This window comes from Siphateles boraxobius, unplaced genomic scaffold (assembly GCF_051911475.1).
Source record: "Siphateles boraxobius isolate OS27281-9 unplaced genomic scaffold, OSU_SipBor_1 6, whole genome shotgun sequence".
Lineage (NCBI taxonomy): Eukaryota > Metazoa > Chordata > Actinopteri > Cypriniformes > Leuciscidae > Siphateles > Siphateles boraxobius.
In genome coordinates, this window is record NW_027509186.1 from 2,175,001 (window position 1) to 2,197,433 (window position 22,433).

Below are 22,433 nucleotides of genomic sequence, written 5' to 3' on the forward strand. Positions count from 1 at the left end.
ATGACCAATATCTAATATTTCACACCTCCTAGAGTTCATGCAATTGCATGAAATTAGTAGTTTATTTAGTAATATCCTATGAGAATATGTTTTATTATAAATGATATGGGTTTTTCGTTGTACTGAGCAAGACCATATGCTGTAAACACCTTGTTTTATGTCTATTCTTTGACCATTTGAGTACAAATGGTTTAAACACCCATTATTACAGTGTAGTAGAGTATTAAATTATTATTCATATTAACTTTTTTTGTACAATATTAGTCTTTTAGACAAAATATTGGTTACACCAACTGACCATATAACATCTATTGCAATAGGACAAGAAATTGACACAGAAAATAGGCATCAAGGTAAACTGAATTGGATATTTTAATATATATTCATGTCATTCATCATACAATTTCAGATACCAATTGTTTTCAAAGAGAGTGCTATAAAGTGTGTGTGTGAGAGAGAATAAGAGTGAGTGAAAGAGTGGGTATGATCATTTCTTAACAAACATGAAGAAACAGGATTGGCTTGTGTTGTGATTTCAGTTCAGTTCTCATACAATTTCAGTTTGTAAAATAACAGCCATTTTTTTCAAAGAGAGAGTGAGTGAGTGAATGTGAATGTGAATGTGTGTGTGTGTGTGTGTGTGTGTGTGTGTGTGTGTGTGTGTGTGTGTGTGTGTGTGTGTGTGTGTGTGTGTGTGTGTGTGTGTGTGTGTGTGTGTGTGTGTGTGTGTGAGAGAGAGTGAGAGAGAGAGAGAGAGAGATTGTGAGTGAGAGAGTATCATTTTTTTCCATTTCTTTCATCACTAAACTGTTTTGATTACATTTTTAATAACCGACAACCATCCGTGTGAGTTCATGCCATCTGATGAGATCTGAACAAACTATTTCACATTAGCATAACAATATAAATGAAACAGTGTCTCAGAAACTTAAGACTTGAAATATTCCTGACCAAATTAGTTGAGACTGTGGAAAAAAACATACAACCTTATATTGTAGTTGCTTAATTTCCTATCTATCTGTCTGTCTGTCTGTACATGTAGACCTACATGTTGCCTACAACAGCCTAATGACTGCCTCTTGTCCTATAGAGATGCCAAAGGAAGGAAAGCCAGATTCATTCTGGACCGGCGTCATGATGCTGTTTGCCCAGGGGAAATATAAATTTTCCACTGGCCAGAGACCTGGGAGCAGACGTTGGAAGGCAGTGTTAGAGAGGATAAAGAATTGTCCCCTGACCCCTGCATTTGGCCTAACGGTCAGAAAAAAAGACATTTTTGAGAAAAAGATCCCCTGCAAATGTGGCTACCATGATGTAAGTAATGTCATTGAATCCTTAAACATATGATATGAGACAAAGATGCTGACAAATGCTTCCTCTACAGCTGTTTCCCATGGCTGCTTCTTCGTTGTGCTTGATTCTCCAAATCACTGTTTTGATGCAGAGTTTTGTGTGATTTAGAGGATAAGAGGATATAGAGAGTAAATACAAAATATTGTTTCCCTCAGTCAGGACAGCAGACAGGGACCGCAGCAGGTCCACAGCAGACAAGCACCGCAGCAGGTCCACAGCAGACAGGGACCACAGCAGGTCCACAGCAGACAAGGACCGCAGCAGGTCCACAGCAGACAGGGACCGCAGCAGGTCCACAGCAGACAGGGACCGCAGCAGGTCCACAGCAGACAGGGAGCGGTGATAATACCATGACATGCTCCCTTTGTGCTCAGGAAGTGCTCTTTGACCAGTTTACTCAGCACCTGTCAGACTTCCATGTCCAGGAGCAGTGTGAGCACTGCGGCACAAAGGCCATGGGTGCTGTCAGGTTATCAGAGCACCTTGAGAAGTGTCATGTCTTAAAATCTCCCACAGACCTCCCAAACATTTCTCCTCTAACCCCTTCAGCCCGTCCCTCCACTACCCCAGCCCAAGAGATGACACCGACACCAATCGTCTCTCCCCGAGATGCTCCAGCTCCAGTCTGCCTCACAGCCCAAGAGACGACACCAACCATCTGTCTCCAAGTTGCTCCTGCTCCTAGCCCTTCCACACTATCTGAGATGGCACCAGCGACTCAGAGTGGCACACCACTTCTTCCTTCTCCTGCTTCTGCTCCTCCTCCAGCAGCACCAGGGCTCCCAGTCCCTCTGTGCTTTCCAGAGGTAAGGCGGGCCAGGTTTTTGCCAAAGCCGTTCCTCCGGGTCATCAAGCCAGGTGATCGGGAGTGGATTGCCCACATCCTCTATGACGCAAGTTGGCAGCTGAGACAGAATGTCAGGGAGAATTGGCACCACCCCCAAGCCCAATCAGATCTGTGGCACCTCCAAACCCACATGATTACTTTCGACAGAGGATGTTCCTGGGCACCAATGCGTATGTGGGGCATCCCTCTGAAATGCACTCTGTGCAACCGAAAGATGCACCACTCTGGCATTTACACCAAGGTCAGAGAGGTCATTGATGTGGATAGCAAGTACTATTTAATAGGGGGAGATTACCCAAGGTGCAGCCAGTGCAAACAACCTGTCTGTCCTTGGAGTAGTGACATTTTAAAGCAACTTGACCCCTCTAACCGCAACAAATTCCCTGCTGTGTTGACTACACATTTGGCACTGGACAGAAAATGTTTGACACTTTTGCGTCCTAGAACAGCAGGGAATAGCTCCAGTTACCTGCAGCAGGCCTTTCAAGAGGCACACAGTGAGGAGTGGGCTAGGAGATCCTGTGACTATTTCACAGATTGTGAAATTCACAAGAGATCCTGCCTGAAGCAGTCCCAGGCTGTTTATCCCCCACCACCACCACCCTTCTCTCCCTTGCCCCTGGCCCAGTGGTTCGAGACAGTGCATGCCAACGATGTTGTCGGTCACCTTGATGAACTCAAAGGTGTCATCACTTCAACGTTTGGCAGAATTCTGAAGCTCGATTCCACTAAGGTAAATGTAAACCTATATAAGCTTGAGCTAATTTGTTCTTTTAGGGTTTGATAAGAATACATATGCTAATGATGTATATACTTTTGTTATAACAGGTTACCAAAAAACTTGCTGGGGGGATTGAGAACACGGCAACATGGATGTCCAATGTGGGGAACGAGTATGGTCAGGTCCTCAACTCGGTCCTCACAACCGGCGAGGGGGCTGGGCTGGATGACTTGTGATCGTTCAACGGTACATGCTGGTGAGCCACAGCCAGCTGCTATCTATGTGGATAGAGACTGTTGCAGTGACAGAGGTGGGTTTCCTGTAATTTGTGTTGATGTTTTTTTTTGCCAAATTAAGGCAGTTGGTGACAATACAAACCAAAAAATGCTTTTACACAGGAGTGAGCCCAGTTCTCCATTGGTTTCGGCCATGGACGTCCACTGTGCGGTTGGATGTGTTCCACTTTATGAGGCGATTCACCAACGGTCTCACCACAGAACACCATCCACTGTACGGTACGTTCTGCTCCAAATTGTCGAGTTGCATTTTTGAATGGGATTACCAGGACATCTGTCATCTGAAAGAGGCGAAGCGGTCAGAGCTGAGGCAAAAGCATCAGGGCCACGAGCCAACAGATGCCCAGGTGTTGGCGAGCATCAGCTCTAAAGAGCTAGCCAAGCACTGCCGCAGGAAAACCCCCGGAGTGGAGGAGACTCGTGCCCTCATCAAAAGTCTTCTTGACTCCATGTGGCACCTTGTGGACGGCACTGGGCTGCACCTTATAAACCATGAATGCATGTCTCAAGTGTGGGAGGTACAGCAAAAGCACAATGCCTGCATTCAGGATCCACCAGGAGTGCAGCTTTACACAAACATTGGGTCAGGGCTGGAGAAAGGAGAGAAGACACTGGATGTGCTAAGATGCAGCAGAGGGTCCTCCTCTCTGGAAAGCTTTCATAAGCACCAGTTTGCTTTCATTCCAGGCATGTTAAAACCTCACACACATATGGTATATTTTGCTACTGAATGTTGACATAGTATTGTTTTAATTTGTTGTAATCAGTGATCCTGTTTTTTGTCTCATCCGGGTGGAGATGCACTAATTAACTAATAAACTAAATAAACTAATAAACTAATAAACAGTTCATTTTTAATGTAGAAGAGACACAAAAAATGTAAAAGATTGTTTATTCTTTATTTATTCTTTATTCTGTGTATACTTTTATTAATCACCTCAGCAATTTGGAAGCGGTGGCCCTAGGCCCTGGCCAGATCCCAGGTCCCCATTGGAGGAGAGTGATGCCTCTGCTGGGCCCATCTACTCCCCATTGGAGGAGAGTAATGCCTCTGCTGGGCCCATCTACTCCCCATTGGAGGAGAGTAATGCCTCTTCTGGGCCCGTCCTCACCCGATTTGATGAGAGAGATGCCTCCGCAAGTCCCGTCCTCACCCCATTTGAGGAGAGTGTGCTCGTCACTCCAGCTACGGTAAAGTGGATAATGTTTCACCATCAGAAATGTGGGCTTCTTTATATTTGCTCTTGTACCAGATGTTTAAAATGTTATGGTGTTTATTGGTTCAATTCTTGTAACAGGACACTAGGTGTGATGCCAGAGGGATTCCTGGATGGGAGGCAGTTGATGCCTTGGCAGGTTACCTGGTTGGGCTTAACCGAACTATAACAAAACTCTCCAATGCTGAAGTGGCAGAGATTTTGAGGTTATACTCACATCTAAGTGTCTTTGACCAGACCCCCACCAGATACACCCTCAAGAGCAAAAAAACAACGTTGCCAGGACCTTGGAGGGCTTCAAGAAAGTGCAGTGGCTCTGCTCCAGGCCAGCAAGCAGCTGAGAGGTATCCACATCTCATATAGCTATATTCTTTAGTATTTGTATCAATGTATTTATGTCAATATGTGAACATGCATATATAATGAGCACTATGTGATCTGGTCATCTATTTGCAGATTGTTCATGGTCCATGGTCAGGCTGCTCACAGACCAGACCAAAACAGAATTTCAGAGTGTGTTGCTCTCAAGCTGTACAAAGAGTACAAGGAAGCCAGAAATAGGCCAAAGGACAATAAAGGGAGGACATTTGCCATACCCCAGTCCATTGTCATGGCATACTCTCACATTAAGCAGCTAGTTGAGGACTGCAGAGAGATCATGGACAGGAGTGACCTGGTACTGGTAAACATTAACAACACCACTGTGTCCTCCTGGTGAGTTCATCTTTAATATCTTCATAAATTGATTGAATTGCATATTTGAATTTTTTTTTTAACAATTAACACACTGAAAAATGTTCTGAAAAACTCTTGTGTGTGTTTTGTTTTCTGTCTCTGCAGGCTGCATGATCGCCAAAAGAGAACTGAACGGGGTTCTTTACTTCAGGGTGTGCAGCTTCCACAGCAGATTGCCGTGGCTAAAAAATCCCTCCTGGAGGTTCGTGACCTACCATCACAGCCAGTTCAGCATGGACACACTCTTTTTGAGTTCCAGGAGCCTGAGAACCGTGAGGGCGAGGCAAAAATCCGCCAGCGACACAGTTCCAGAACACCTGCTATTCCACAGACAGGTGGGGGAGACGCAGCTATTGCCAAACACGATGCTGCTTCCTCTCAAAACAGCTGTATGGAGGGCTGGTCCTCTGCCTACAAGCCATCCCCAACACACTACCAGAGCTGGTCTTCTTACCAGGCACCCCTGGCACACTCTCATGTTTGGTCCTCCACCCACCCACAACCCTCAGCATCCACCCAGGGCTGGTCTGCAACCCACCCACCAACCTCAGCATCCACCCAGGGCTGGTCTACAACCCACCCACCACCCTCAGCATCCATCCAGGGCTGGCCTGCCACCCAACCACCACCCTCAGCATCCACCCAGGGCTGGTCCTCCAACCAGGGCTGGTCTGCAACCCACCCACCACCCTCAGCATCCACCCAGGGCTAGTCCTCCAACCAGGGCTGGTCTGCAACCCACCCACCACCCTCAGCATCCACCCAGGGCTGGTTCTCCAACCAGGGCTGGTCTGCAACCCACCCACCACCCTAAGCATCCACCCGGGGCTGGTCCTCCAACCAGGGCTGGTCTGCAACCCACCCACCACCCTCAGCATCCACCCAGGGCTGGTCTGCAACCCACCCACCAACCTCAGCATCCACCTAGGGCTGGTCTGCAACCCACCCACCACCCTCAGCATCCATCCAGGGTTGGCCTGCCACCCAACCACCACCCTCAGCATCCACCCAGGGCTGTTCATCCACCTCCTACTGTCCCGACCAACCTAGGTTCCCTCACCAAGCACTAGATCCCTTTAATCGCCAGCGTGAATGGCGATTACGCAAGGCAGCCCTTGAGAACCAGGAGCGACTGAGGAAAGGTGAGCCCCCAAAGATGAGAAAGGCAAAAGAGAGCTACCACTATGAGTGTAAGCTGTGTGGTCAACCTAAATCAAAGCAAACTGGACACTCACAGGTACGTGGCAAATGGTACTGCCCTGCATCTGGACAGACCCTTGAGGAGTGGAGAAGCTCTTTGTAAATGCACCTAATACATTCTTTTTTATAAATATTTTTAATAATATGTTTTATTTATTTTAAGAAAATGTTCACATTCACTGTTCAAACCATCTGCAAAGAAAAAACAAGCAAGAAAATAAAGTAGAAAAAAGTATGTTTGCTGTTGCAAATAGAAAAAAAAAATTAGTTGCTGTTGCAACTATTTTCAAAAAACAAAATACATAGGATAGTTGCTGATGCAACTATTTCAAAAAACAAACAAAAAAAACAACTCTTGTGGTGTAATTGTAACACGTCCATCCTTTGGGTGGGAGACTCCAGGTGCAAATCCTGGCAAGAGTGTGCAACTTGTTGGCCCAATCAGTATTTAATTAAAAAATAATTTATGACATAATTTAATATGCATTTTCTCCTTCTTTTCTCATTATTATTACAAGATGTAGTGGCGGTCATAATTATTATCATAACATTTTGTTAATAACAAAGCATTATTATTCATACCAATCCTATTTGTATCTGATTTTATATATATGATAGATTCATTGCAATCTCTAATAGTTTACTTATATCGAGACATGTTCCAATAGCTGAAAAAAGCTGCCCAGGAGGATGAGGAGCTAGTGTCAAAGGGGGAACCGCCACGGAAGAGGCTGACAAACGAAAAGTACCACTACACCTGCAAGGGGTTTGGACAGGACAAAATAAAAGGACTGGACACACCCAGCTGAAGGGGCAGTGGTACTGTCCAGCATCAGGACTGACCCTGGATGACTGGAGGAAGAGTGTATAATTGCTGTCACCATTACTTGTCTGTCTGTTACAATAAAGTTTAATAATTTTATTGGAGCCAATAACAGTCTTCACGTTTTTAAGTAATTTCCTCTTGAATACCAGGACAGTGAGTGTCATCCATTGAATGTAATTGTTAAAACTAAAGCCAGAATTACTTGCAGAATCATTTTACATTTATTCACAAAACCCAACACTCAATTTGGAATATGTTTTATTCACTTGTGCTGCACAGATGTAGTCTTTCAAATAATTGAGTTTACAAAAAAAGGAGGGGAAACATGATGGGAGAGTTATTTACATTTATACACTGTTAATACTGTTATAGCTTTAAATGTAGCATGTGACATTTTGAGTTAATTATTTGAATATTGATTTGTTAACATCACAAAATATGTTTACTTACAAGAGCGTTTGCTTTAAATGCATTCATGTGCATAATTGCATAATCACAGGGTTACTACTGTAGGGATTTATATGGAAAAGAGTTCCTGTGTTAAAAATGACTACGTTACCCACAATGCATTGCATGTAGTACTTACGGAATGCACTACGAGACTAGAGAACAAGCGAAGATGCAAGCGATATTGCCACGGCATAGGTTCGAATCCCGCAAGAGACATGAAATTAAAGTGATGATAACCCTTGCAATAAGTGCAGAACTGTGTGTTAACAATGTTGAGAAGATAAGAAAGTAGATAAAAATTTATATATTGTACGTTTTGCTCCTTTTTTCTCCTCTTCTTTTTCTCCCTTTCCTCCCTCTTTTCTTCTCTACACCCCCCTCCCCCCTTTTGCCCCTTTCTTGGCCGAGTGGTTAAGGCGATGGACTAGAAATCCATTGGGGTTTCCCCGCGCAGGTTCGAATCCTGCCGACTACGTTGAGTTTGTAACCTTCTGGAGGCCTAGCTTAAACTTTATAAAAGGAAAAAAAGTCACTGTTACAGGATTACCCTTGAAAAGAGTTATGTTGGTAAGAAACCATTTTGTCTGCAAGCTAAAGATGACAAGGCCCCTTTGTAGTCAGGAACACAAGTTTACAATAACGATAAGAGCGCGGCAAGTCAACAGCATTGAAGCGTGTGAAGAGGCTTTCCAGACAAGTAGCAGTGAGTTTTTGTTCTTTTTCCTGGCATTATTTTCCTTTAATGACTGTTATCATCAGTCTAATAGGCTGCATTCCCACTAATTTGCAAATAAATTTTGACATAGCAGACGTATTGACGGCCGTTCTGAATCTTCGAAGAATGAAACGCAATGCCTTGGAGGACACTCTTTTTTCTGCGCCAATACGATTCATTTTGCTGTGCGTTCCCACGTAGCACGCACGCGTCTTGAGTAAGAGCCCAGATAGCTCAGTCGGTAGAGCATCAGACTTTTAATCTGAGGGTCAAGGGTTCAAGTCCCTGTTCGGCGAACGAGCCTCTTTTTGTGGAGTGGTACGTTTTGTTGTTGAGTTCTTGCTGATCTACACTGGCCTCGGGCAGCGAATTGCGGTTTCTTAATGAGAGGTTTTATTACTGTGTGAAATCTTTCAGAGTATCACGGCACTGCATGAATTTCTGCAGTAGTATTGGGATGTGAAATTAACAATTAATATTAAACAATTTAATCAGAGACTCTGATATCAGTCAATCAGGCCACTAAAAGATGACTACCGTAATTCCTCAAATAAAAACCGGTAGTCAATTAAACGCCTGCCGGGCCTCTGATAGTGGCCGGGGGCGGGGTCAACACAGACAATTAAAGGCCGGTCTTAAATTAAGGCTGGGGAAAATTTAGTGTTGATAGGTATTCTCCTAAGTGACTTTCATGTAATGACATAACGTAACATACTCATTTTCCACTAGATATTTTCCCTCTAACGTTCCCAGCGGGCACTTTGACATCAATGTAACATCAATATGACATCAAACAATATGTCAAAATGTTGTTGAGTTTCAACAACAAGTTTCCCTTTATCAGGCTCAGGGAATGAGTGCAGAAATTTCATGGAAAGACTTTCATCAGTCTCCATTCTATGAGGCTGAGAAGCAGAGGTGGATTGAGGAAAAGAAAAAATGACTTCACTGACAAATGACATGCCCAGACCTCAAATACTGTTTATAGCTCAAAGACATTCCTTGCACAATGTTATGCATATATGTATATACATATTATTGCACTTTTAATGTATATATATATATATATATATATATTTTTTTTTTAATATTTAATTTATTTCCATTTGTTCATTAAAATACCAAAAGTATTGTATTTTATTGTATTGGATTGTATTTTAGTGTTTTTTTAAGTTCATTTATTGACTTGCATTATTTTATCTTGCTCAGATTTGAAAAACACTAAATGTTAAGCACTGGTACTATTATACTCTGTACATAATTGTTTAATTTAAAATACTTTTTTTCTTGTTTTTTCCTGTTCTCCTCAACTTTAGATATTATTATTGCTGTTGTTTAATCTATAATCTATCATTTTAAATTGTTAAATTTATTTCCATTGTTCATTCAAAATCAAAAAAAAATTTAAAGTAAATTTTATTGACTTGCATTATTTTATCTTGCTCAGATGTGTAAACACTAAATGTTAATAACTGTTATCATTAAACACTTCATAATTATTTGATTTAAAAAATCTTGTTTTTTTCCTACGTTCTCCACAGCTTTATATTTTATTATTATTATTATTAATGTTATTGTTGTTTAATCTATAAGTATTCAATACATTACCTTTTTTAGTTTTACATAATAATATGTATATTTTTGTACTATAAATAAAACGAGAAACTTACTATTTGGTGTTTACTGGTTATATTTCATATATATATTGGATTTCTGTACATAGTTAAACAAATATAATGTAAATATCTCAATGTAAAATGTAAAGGTCTAAAACATTATCAAAATGTTCTTTACAATTATTCACATTCAAATATTTTCTATATTAAAGAAAACTATACCCTATTATAATGTAAATGTTTATTAAGGTAATTGCACATTTTGTACATTCTACACAATAACTAATCTTACACGTTTTATTCTATTTTGTGCACAAAGTTAGTTTATTATATGTAAATCGTACTTAACATGAGTTTCTAATAATTTTTTAGTATAGATACACTTTATGGTATTTGTGGTCGAGACGAGACTCGAACCTGTGATTTCGTGTATTTTTTCAGGCCCGCCTCCCTGGAATTTCCTGCGTTCTTATTGGCTAGCAACGCTCTACACCTACATACGACTGGCCGCATGGTGTACAACTAAACGTAATAACCACTACACTACGGAAACTTAATTTGGACGTCAGTCCCACCTCTTCTAGGGTACGCTTGTTCAAAAGCGACTGAAACTATAGACTGCCCAGTGTTTTTAACATGGCAAAAAGCTGCTAATTTTGTTGGCAGACCAAACATTTTTTATTACTGTAAAGGAAACCTCAATGGTCATTTGTTTTATTTTTGTCCTTTTCTAAAGAGATTAAACCACAAACATCCCTGCAAGTGTACTGACCTGCTCAACAGAAAATCGCATACGAAATTTTTGCAAAAACCACCCACAGTTTCCGCCCAGTTTCGAACTGGGGACCTTTCGCATGTGAGGCATACGTGATAACCACTACACTACGGAAACACATCTTCAGGTTGCAGACATAAATCTTTAGGTGCACAGTTTAAATTTTCTGTGAGAATCCAACCGCTGCTTCTGCTCGGTTTCGAACCGAGGACCTTTCGCGTGTTAGGCGAACGTGATGACCACTACACTACAGACACCTATTGACGAGGTGCATGTTCTTTTTAGAAGATGGCTCCTTCCCATAATCTGCCCTGCAAGCAGTGTGACAGTCTGTAAATTCCACAAACAACCGAACAGAGGTCATTCGGCATGGCAGTCTGCCTACAGCTCCTTGGTACGATGGCCTTCACCTGTCTCAAAAGCAAGGGTTTTGTAGCGAATTGCAGCATTTATATTTAAAATGCCTCCGCTTGTTTTCACCCAGTTTTGAACTGTGGAAGAGAGAGGTATAAGGGCGGCTTTCGTCAAACTGACAGTTTTATTGCCCCCCATAAAGCCCTGCCCCTCCCCTTCTATGACACCGTGGGAATTTCCCACGCTCCTTCCGGATTGGTCACGTTACCGTGGGAATCCCCCGAGATACTCAGCCCTCCCCTCCCTCCCTCCCTCCCACTTCCGGCTTGTACATCTGTGCATGGAATTTCTCCCCACGCTAACTCCTCCCCTTCCTCCCCATATTGGTCTGAACAGATTAAGTGTGGAAAATCACCCACGATCACTAGGGCTCAATGTAAAAAATGTTCAAAATGATTAAAAAACATTAAAGACAATATTTTAATCTTTTTTAAGAAAATGTATAATAAAAGCCATAATCAGTATCATGCAAATAGTTTTATTTTCTAACATACGTTTGAAGAAAAGTTGTACTTTTACAATTAACTAGTGTTTAAAGGTATTAAAAACGTTGTATAAAGTTAAAAAAGTCTTACGTTTTTACAAAACTCCGTTTTGCTGAAAGAAGAAGAACAAAGACATTATAAAAGGTTTTGTGAGAAACGCTGTGAAACACTTGTGATCATTTCCGCACTCCGACCAGAAATGGCTGAACGGGAGTGGTACGGTGCACCACACGCTGACTCCTCCCACGACACACCTCCGCACCTGGAGCGTGGGAGATAAAACACAGAGTTCCCACACACACACATCTCCACACATGGATCGAGGGGAATAGAACACAGAGTTCCCACACGCACACACACACACACACACACACACACACACACACACACACACACACACACACACACACACACACACACGTCTCATTGGTCAGCTACGACTGACACTTACGATGACATCACTCTAAGGGATTTCCCTCCGTGGCGGTCTATTTAAAAACGCCACGATTTCAACGCAAAATACGGTTGTGATTGTGGATTATTAGATCTATTCAGGAGCAATGGCTATGGCAACAGAACCCAAGACCCCCGAGAGAAACATTGATGAGGCTATGGAGGATTTGACTTTAGCTCCGCGGAATAAGCAATCTTGTTTAACAAGATTTCTCCATGAACGATGTGGAATATGTTTTTCATTTGTCTGGCGGCCGTTTGTGCAAGTACAATTTTGAAGAGAACAACCGCGAAGTCAGATTGATTAATGTGGATAACGATGAGAGATTTACAAGGAATACAACAGAGGATCCGCATCTGTTTTTCACAGAACGAGACTGGATCTTATTTTTCACCTGCGTCTGGAAAGATATGAAAGAAGGGTGTGACGAGCCCCTCTTTATAGCGGAGTGGAACGGTCTAACGATGGGTACAAAATACAGGCTGCTGGCGGACAACGTTAACAAACATCCCGAGGATTACATTTACATCCTTTGCACTGATTTTGGGTCAGATGTACCCAAACGGGCATGGCCTATCTCGGAGGATAACCACCTTAAATACTACGATTTAAAATTCATGTTTCAGTGGAAGGATATGCCCGTGCTGGAAGACATTTTTGCCAAAATTGATAAACTTTTCAAATGGTGTGATGCGTACGAGCGCTACAATAATATTAAAGTGAAACTCTTTCACCCGGATTGGTACACGCCCAGTAGGAGGGGTGTTCATATAGCACCGCCCACATTCTACAAGCATTAAAAAGACCTCCCTTGACAACTCAACTCATTCTGCATTATGTCTCAAGAAACCATTCACCCCGGATTCTCTCCTCTTGGAGCTGTTGATGGATACACGCAATCAGGATTATCAAATGCACCGGAAAGAAGCGTCGACTGGATGAATAAATTTTGTACAGATCTTGGATATCACAACTTGGCGTTCTTCACGAACTATGGAGCTAATGGGCCCGTTACAAATGCAGGTACAGCATCCCCTGTGAACGCTGACACGTCTGCTGATGAGCCAGACGGGTGTCTCGGCGATGCTGGACATCGGATTATTAAAAGTGTAGTTACAATCATATTGGAATATTTGATCTATAAACGAATGAAACAAAGCTGCGACGGCTGTATCGTAGACCACCCATCCCAAACGAGGCACTCGTGTTTGTTCGAACCACCTGGATATTATTTTTATGGATGTTTTGACGAGATCAGCCTGAAGGTTCTCAGACCGGAGCTAAAAACTATCCTAGCTCAATCGCTGAGTCTGTATGGTGCTACACCACATCTGCAAAGAATCCAAGGTGCTGTCGAGACAATCTTGTTTGAGCTTAAGGATGAGATGTACATTGTGGAGCAGCTGGGATCTATCAGACAGAAACTTGTGGATGAAAGTTGTGAGGAAATTATTTACTCGGCTGTCGAGAAGTGGAAGCTTGCTGCTGCTGAAGACCCTGAACCTGTCCTCGTGTGAAAATGTGGAACCTCTGCACATTCTGGATTCTCAAATATTTCTTTAAACTGCGTGTTAAATGTGGATTATCAACCCTGCTGTACAAGATTATCGATGATAATCATGCTACAAACACCGGAAAGTCTGCGGATGATATACGTCTAACGAAATTGACGTGTCAAATGAATGCTGTGCGGAAGTCATCGGACGACTGGAGTAATATGGTGAACATATCTGTAATCCATAAATGTACGACTATCAAAAACATTCTCGATCTAATGCCTGAAAATGCTGATTCCCTTAAAATAGAAAACATATTATGTCTATGTACGTATGTAACTGATGTTTGCAAATTGTTGACATTTTAGCTGAATTCGTCCTGGAGAAAAATTTTGAAATGTGTGTGAAATTTCTTTTGACGTTTGGATGATACATGATTAAACCCTTGTAACCCTGTACTTTTCTCGATTCTAAAATAAAAAAAATGATTATGTTGATATACCCTTTTGTGTGTGACTATGTATGTAAAAAAAATAAAGTGAACAACATTGTAAGTGATCCGTTATTTTCTGAAATAAAATAATAGATATTCCTGAAATAAAAAAAATAAAAAAAACTTTATTGTTTGCTGATTGTTTGTAAAAAAAACAAAAAAAACTTTGTTGTTTGCTGATTGTTTGTAAAAAAATAAAAACTGAACAACAATGCAAGTGATTCAGGTATTGTCTGAAAAACTCATAGCGTCGACATGTCAGAGCTAATGAAGAAGATATACTATGATCCAGCGAATTCTGGTGCTTTTGGTGGTAAGGACAGATTAAAACAAGCGGTATTGCAGGAATACAACGTAAGACTATCTGATAAAGAGGTGACGACTGGCTCTCCAGTCAAGACGAATACACTCTCCATCGTACTGCACCAATAAAATATAAACGGAATCGTGTGGTAGTGTATGGAAAAGACCATCAGTTTCACGCTGATTTGGTTGATATGTCGATATACTCGAAACAGAATGATAATATTAAATACATAATTACAGTTATTGATATTTTCAGTAAATTCGCATGGACGTGTGTACTTAAAAATAAGACGGGGCCGGAAGTGATGAAAGCTTTTTTGTCTACTCTGCGGGAGGGGCGTATACCAACAAAGCTACAAACAGATAAGGGCACAGAGTTTTTCAATAAACATTTTCGTATTTTACAAATACGTAAGGAGACACCCGAATTTAAATTCTCAATTGGAGATGTCGTGAGAATCTCTAAAGTCCGGAATATTTTTGCCAAAGGGTACGAGCAAAATTATACTGAAGAATATTTCACAATAACCGCATGCATTCCACGTATCCCTCCCGTATACCGATTACAAGACTATGACGGTGAAATTATCGCTGGTTGTTTTTATGAACAAGAACTACAGAAGATTATCGTGAGTAATGATGCATCTTTCAAGGTTGAAAAAATACTGGATAAACAACGCTGTGGGAAAGTCATGTGTGTGTTAGTCAAGTGGTGGAGGTGGCCTTCTAAATTCAACAGCTGGATTCCTAAAAAACAGGTGATGGATCTGCAAACCACCTTAAAGTTATAGTGAATTCGTAACAGGTGTCATTTATGTAAATCATGTCTGAGGAGGGGTTCCACGTTACATTCCCCTGCAATGCTTCGACTAATGTCTATCCTGAGAATCGTATATCTAATTACAGAACTAGGTTGTGCTAGAAGTATACATTTAAAAGGCCTGTGGGAAGTGGCACTGGTCGAGTTTGAATATCCATTGACCTGGTACACCTTCAATGAGGACGACGCTGTATTTATTATCGATTGTGATCAAAGCCTATTACAGAATAACGTCAAACTGCACAGTGTAAGGGGTGACCTTAATATCCAAACTTTTCGGAAAGCCCTAAAAATATCTACGAGCCGGAGCGCTTTAAAGTGTGGTTATTTTGTGGATATACCCATACTACTCAGAGAAATAAATGCATATCTCCCCCCGCGGGTGCAGCTCGGCTACGATCATATAAAGAATAAGATATTTCTGAAAGCAGGCCAGAGGGCTTCGTTGACATTTTATGGTAAGGTATCTGTTATACTGGGATTAAAACCCGGTGTTCCTATGGAAGTTGCAAACAGTTCGGATGAGCATCAAGACACACACGTCACATCAGTCACATACGCACCGTTCCAGGCTGATATAAGAGGTGGTTTTTATACCCTATATGTGTACACAGATACAATAGACTACCGATCAGTTGGAGATTTGTATGTACCTTTACTAGGTACAGTACTTATCGAAGGGGAAACAAACAAGGCTGCCTGTGTCAGGTACGACAAGTCACACTACGTGCGTCTTAATAAAACCAGTATTAACGAGATAACTATTGAGGTTAAAGACGACTTGAACAGAGAGATACTATTCACCTACGGGAAGGTTGTATCTAAACTTCACTTTTAGACCCGTGAAACAACACCTTTTTTAAATGGTTTATCTCGCTCCGTACCAGTCGGACCCCGATCGTTATGTTGCGTACTACAAATCTCAAACCGGAAACGGCTTGCCCGGTTACGCAGGGGGTGGTGTCATGTACGGTTCCGGTTTTGCATCAGGAATCGGCGGATTGTTTAGGGGCTTGTATCGAATGGCAATCCCATTTCTTAGAAGGGGGTTCAGTATAGCAAAACCACATCTAAAAGCCGCTGCAAAAAACATAGTAAGTGATTTCGTAACTACAGCTCTAACAAATTCGTATAACAATGATGACGGTCAGAGCTGGCATGGACTTATGGTCATGGGGCGTAGACGGCTAAAACCACCAGGGACCCGTATGAGAAGAGGGCGTGGTCATGGCATAAAGAAAACCATACGCATCAGTAAGAAGCGCTCAGTCGCAAAAATCAAACAAAGAACCCGTACGAAGCGTGTGAAAAGAACTACAAAATTAATTGTTGATAGGTAATCTCCTAAGTGTCTTTCATGTAATGACATAACGTAACATACTCATTTTCCACTAGATATTTTCCCTCTAACGTTCCCAGCGGGCACCTTGACATCAATGTAACATCAATATGACATCAAACAATATGTCAAAATGTTGTTGAGTTTCAACAACAAGTTTCCCTTTATCAGGCTCAGGGAATGAGTGCAGAAATTTCATGGAAAGACTTTCAGCAGTCTCCATTCTATGAGGCTGAGAAGCAGAGGTGGATTGAGGAAAAGAAAAAATGACTTCACTGACAAATGACATGCCCAGACCTCAAATACTGTTTATAGCACAAAGACATTCCTTGCACAATGTTATGCATATATGTATATACATATTATAGCACTATTAATGTATATATATATATATATATATATATATATATATATATATATATATATATATATATATATTTTTTTTTTTTTTTTTTATTTTTTTTTTATATTTAATTTATTTCCATTTGTTCATTAAAATAACAAAAGTATTGTATTTTATTGTATTGGATTGTATTTTAGCGTTTTTTTAAGTTCATATATTGACTTGCATTATTTTATCTTGCTCAGATTTGAAAAACACTAAATGTTAAGCACTGGTACTATTATACTCTGTACATAATTGTTTAATTTAAAATACTTTTTTTCTTGTTTTTTCCTGTTCTCCTCAACTTTAGATATTATTATTGCTGTTGTTTAATCTATAATCTATCAATATAATTTATTTCCATTGTTCATTAAAATCAAACAGTTTTGTCCTTGTTTGCATAGTACTTTAGTGTTTTTAAAGTAAATTTTATTGACTTGCATTATGTTATCTTGCTCAGATGTGTAAACACTAAATGTTAATAACTGTTATCATTAAACACTACATAATTATTTGATTTAAAAAATCTTGTTTTTTTCCTATGTTCTCCACAGCTTTATATTTTATTATTATTATTAATGTTATTGTTGTTTACTCTATAAGTATTTAATACATTACTTTTTTTAGTTTTACATAATAATATGTATATTTTTGTACTATAAATAAAACGAGAAACTTACTATTTGGTGTTTACTGGTTATATTTCATATATATATTGGATTTCTGTACATAGTTAAACAAATATAATGTAAATATCTCAATGTAAAATGTAAAGGTCTAAAACATTATCGAAATGTTCTTTACAATTATTCACATTCAAATATTTTCTATATTAAAGAAAACTATACCCTATTATAATGTAAATGTTTATTAAGGTAATTGTACATTTTGTACATCCTACACAATAACAAATCTTACACGTTTCATTCTATTTTGTGCACAAAGTTAGTTTATTATATATAAATCGTACTTAACATGAGTTTCTAATCATTTTTTAATCTAGATACACTTTATGGTGTTTGTGGTCGAGACGGGACTCGAACCTGTAATTTCATGTATTTTTTCAGGCCCGCCTCCCTGGAATTTCCTGCGTTCTTATTGGCTAGCAACGCTCTACACCTACATGCGACTGACCTTCGCGTGTTAGGCGAACGTGATGACCACTACACTACAGAAACCTATTGATAGAGCATGTGCTTTTTAGAAGATGGCTCCTTCCCATAATCTGCTCTGCAAGCAGTGTGACAGTCTGTGAATTCCACAAACAACAGAACAGAGGTCATTCGGCATGGCAGTCTGCCTACAGCTCCTTGGTACGATGGCCTTCACCTGTCTCAAAAGCAAGGGTTTTGTAGCGAATTGGAGCATTAAATTTAAAATGCCTCCACTTGTTTCCGCCCAGTTTTGAACTGAGGACCTGTCGCGTGTAAAGCAAACGTGATAACCACTACACTACGGAAGTCGGGAGCCCGGCGAAATCCGGCCCCCTCGCTCGCGATACGGGCGTCGGGCACAGGGGGGCGACTCGCCGACCGCCCTCAGTCGATTCGACGCGCGCCGAAAAGGTTGCGGGCGGGCGTCCACGGAGCGCACGCGCATCCCCCTGACCGCCCTTTCGCGAAATTCCCTGACCGCACCTACTGACCACGGAGCGCCCGTCAGTCCCACCTTTGACCTGCGAACAGCCCCCTGGCCACGCCCACTGACACGAACAGCCTATTCGTCCCACCGACCGCCTGTGTGACCACGAACGGCCTTTTCGCCCACGGCCAACCTAAGTGACGGCCCCGCCCACTGACACGAACAGCCTATTCGTCCCCCTAACCGCCTGTGTGACCACGAACGGCCTTTTCGCCCACGTCCAACCTAAGTGACGGCCCCTGGCCCCGCCCACTGACACGAACAGCCTATTCGTCCCCCTAACCGCCTGTGTGACCACGAACAGCCTATTCATCCCACCGACCACCTATGTGACCACGAAAGGCCTATTCATCCCACCGACCGCCCAGTGACCACGGACAGCCTATTCGTCCCACCGACAGCCTATGTATCCACGAACGGCCCGTCCGTCCACGGCCAATCTAAGTGTCGGCCCGTGGCCCCGCCCAGTGACCACGGACAGCCTATTCGTCCCACTGACAGCCTGTTTGACCACGAACGGCCCGTCTGTCCACGGCCAATCTAAGTGACGGCCCGTGGCCCCGCCCAGTGACCACGGACAGCCTGTTTGTTCCACTGACAGCCTGCTTGACCACGAACGGCCCGCCCGTCCACGGCCAATCTAAGTGACGGCCCGTGGCCCCGCCCAGTTACCACGGACAGCCTATTCGTCCCACTGACAGCCTGTTTGACCACGAACGGCCCGTCTTTCCACGGCCAATCTAAGTGACGGCCCGTGGCCCCGCCCCGTGACCACGGACAGCCTATTCATCCCCCTAACCGCCTGTGTGACCACGAACAGCCTATTCATCCCACTGTGCACCTATGTGACCACGAACGGCCTATTCATCCCACTGACCGCCTGTGTGGCCACGAATGGCCTATGTGTCCCATCAGAAGAACTATGCATTATTAGACTTAAAATGGCATGTCCATGGACAGCTTACAGGGACTCTGTCAAATAAGTTACAGGTGGGCAAAGTAAGGGCCCACCTGTAACTTATTTGACGGGGTCCAAATAGGCTGTCCGTGGTCAATGCATTAACAGGTCATATTTCATAATTACAGTGGTTTTATGAGGTGGAACCTACTGTACACCACACAGGGGATACAATACAACAGACTGATGTACATTAAAGCTATTAATTATGCATAATTAGCCTAAATATGGACTGTCCATGAACAGCCTATTTGGACCCTGTCGAATAAGTTACAGGTGGGTAAAGTAAGGGCCCACCTGTAACTTATTTGACGGGGTCCAAATAGGCTGTCCGTGGTCAATGCATTAATAGGTCATATTTCATAATTACAATGGTTTTATTAGGTAAAAACTAATGTACACTAGACAGGGGCCACAATACAACACACTGATGTACATCAAAGCTATCAATTATGCATAATTAGCCTAAAAATGGACTGTCCACGAACAGCCTATTTGGACCCTGTCAAATAAGTTACAGGTGGGCAAATTAAGGGCCCACTGTAGCCTAAAAATGGACTGTCCACAGACAGCCTATTTGGACCCTGTAAAATAAGTTACAGGTGGGCAAAGTAAGGGCCCACCTGTAACTTATTTGACGGGGTCCAAATAGGCTGTCCGTGGTCAATGCATTAATAGGTCATATCTCATAATTACAATGGTTTTATGTGGTCAAACCTACTGTAAACCACACTGGGGACACACTACAGCACACTGATGTACATTAAAGCTATTAATTATGCATAATTAGCCTAAATATGGACTGTCCATGAACAGCCTATTTGGACCCTGTCGAATAAGCTACAGGTGGGATGCTGTTTTTAACTTAGACATTTTAAGCGGGTGAATCCCCGTAATGATTAGGCGATTTCATCACATGTGGTGAAGTCCCACCTGCAACTTATTTGATGGGGTCCAAATAGGCTGTTCATGGACAGTCCATATTTAGGCTAATTATGCATAATTAATAGAACACTTTATATTACTGTACAGGAAACCTCAATGGTCATTTGTTTTATTTTTATCCTTTTCTAAAGAGATTAAACCACAAACATCCCTGCAAGTGCACTGACCTGCTCAACAGAAAATCGCATACGAAATTTTTGCAAAAACCACCCGCAGTTTCCGCCCAGTTTCGAACTGGGGACTTTTCGCGTGTGAGGCGAACGTGATAACCACTACACTACAAACACGTCTTCAGGTTGCAGACATAAATCTTTAGGCGCACAATTATTAAAAAGCATATAAAGGAAGTGAGCGCTGCTAGTACCTAGCGTGGCAAACAGTTTAAATTTTCTGTCAGAATCCAACCACTGTTTCTGCTCGGTTTCGAACCGAGGACCTTTCACGTGTTAGGCGAACGTGATGACCACTACACTACAGTCACCTATTGATGAGGCACATGTGCTTTTTAGAAGATGCCTCCTTCCCATAATCTGCTCTGCAAGCAGTGTGACAGTCTGTGAATTCCACAAACAACAGAACAGAGGTCATTCGGCATGGCAGTCTGCCTACAGCTCCTTGGTACGATGGCCTTCACCTGTCTCAAAAGTAAGGGTTTTGTTGCGAATTGCAGCATTTATATTTAAAATGCATCCACTTGTTTCCACCCAGTTTTGAACTGAGGACCTTTCGCGTGTAAAAAGCAAACGTGATAACCTCTACACTATGGAAACTTGATTTGCAAGTCAGCCCCACCGCTTCTAGGGTACGCTTGTTCAAAAGCGACTGAAACTATAGACTGCCCAGTGTTTTTAACATGGCAAAAAGCTGCTAATTTTGTTGGCAGACTGAACATCTTATATTACTGTACAGGAAACGTCAATGGTCATTTGTTTTATTTTTGTCCTTTTCTAAGAGATTAAACCACAAACATCCCTGCAAGTGTACTGACCTGCTCAACAGAAAATCGCATATTAAATTTTGGCAAAAACCACCCACAGTTTCCGCCCAGTTTCGAACTGGGGACTTTTCGCGTGTGAGGCGAACGTGATAACCACTACACTACAAACACGTCTTCAGGTTGCAGACATAAATCTTTAGGTACACGCTTATTAAAAAGCATATAAAGGAAATGAGAGCTGCTACTACCTAGCGTGGCAAACAGTTTAAATTTTCTGTCAGAATCCAACCACTGTTTCTGCTTGGTTTCGAACCGAGGACCTTTCACGTGTTAGGCGAACGTGATGAACACTACACTACAGAAACCTATTGATGAGGCAAATGTGCTTTTTAGAAGATGGCTCCTTCCCATAATCTGCTCTGCAAGCAGTGTGACAGTCTGTGAATTCCACAAACAACAGAACCGAGTTCATTCGGCATGGCAGTCTGCCTACAGCTCCTTGGTACGATGGCCTTCACCTGTCTCAAAAGTAAGGGTTTTGTAGTGAATTGCAGCATTTATATTTAAAATGCATCCACTTGTTTCCGCCCAGTTTTGAACTGAGAACCTTTCGCGTGTAAAGCAAACCTGACAACCACTACACTACGGAAACTTGATTTGTAAGTCAGTCCCACCGCTTCTAGGGTACGCTTGTTCAAAAGCGAGTGAAACTATAGACTGCCCAGTGTTTTTAACATGGCAAAATGCTGCTAATTTTGTTGGCAGACTGAACATTTTATATTACTGTACAGGAAACCCTAATGGTCATTTGTTTTATTTTTGTCCTTTTCTAAGAGATTAAACCACAAACATCCCTGCAAGTGTACTGACCTGCTCAACAGAAAATTGCATACAAAATTTTTGCAAAAACCACCCACAGTTTCGAACTGGGGACTTTTCGCGTGTGAGGCGAATGTGATAACCACTACACTACAAACACGTCTTCAGGTTGCAGACATAAATCTTTAGG

General features: G+C 41.9%; 1 non-coding gene across 1 annotated transcript; it reads right to left on the bottom strand.

Moving 5' to 3' along the window:
* Positions 1 to 10,935: 10,935 nt before the first annotated feature.
* Positions 10,936 to 11,008, bottom strand: trnav-aac (transfer RNA valine (anticodon AAC)). Its single transcript has one exon. It is a non-coding gene; the product is annotated as a tRNA-Val (tRNA).
* Between the last annotated feature and the right edge of the window lie 11,425 nt (positions 11,009 to 22,433).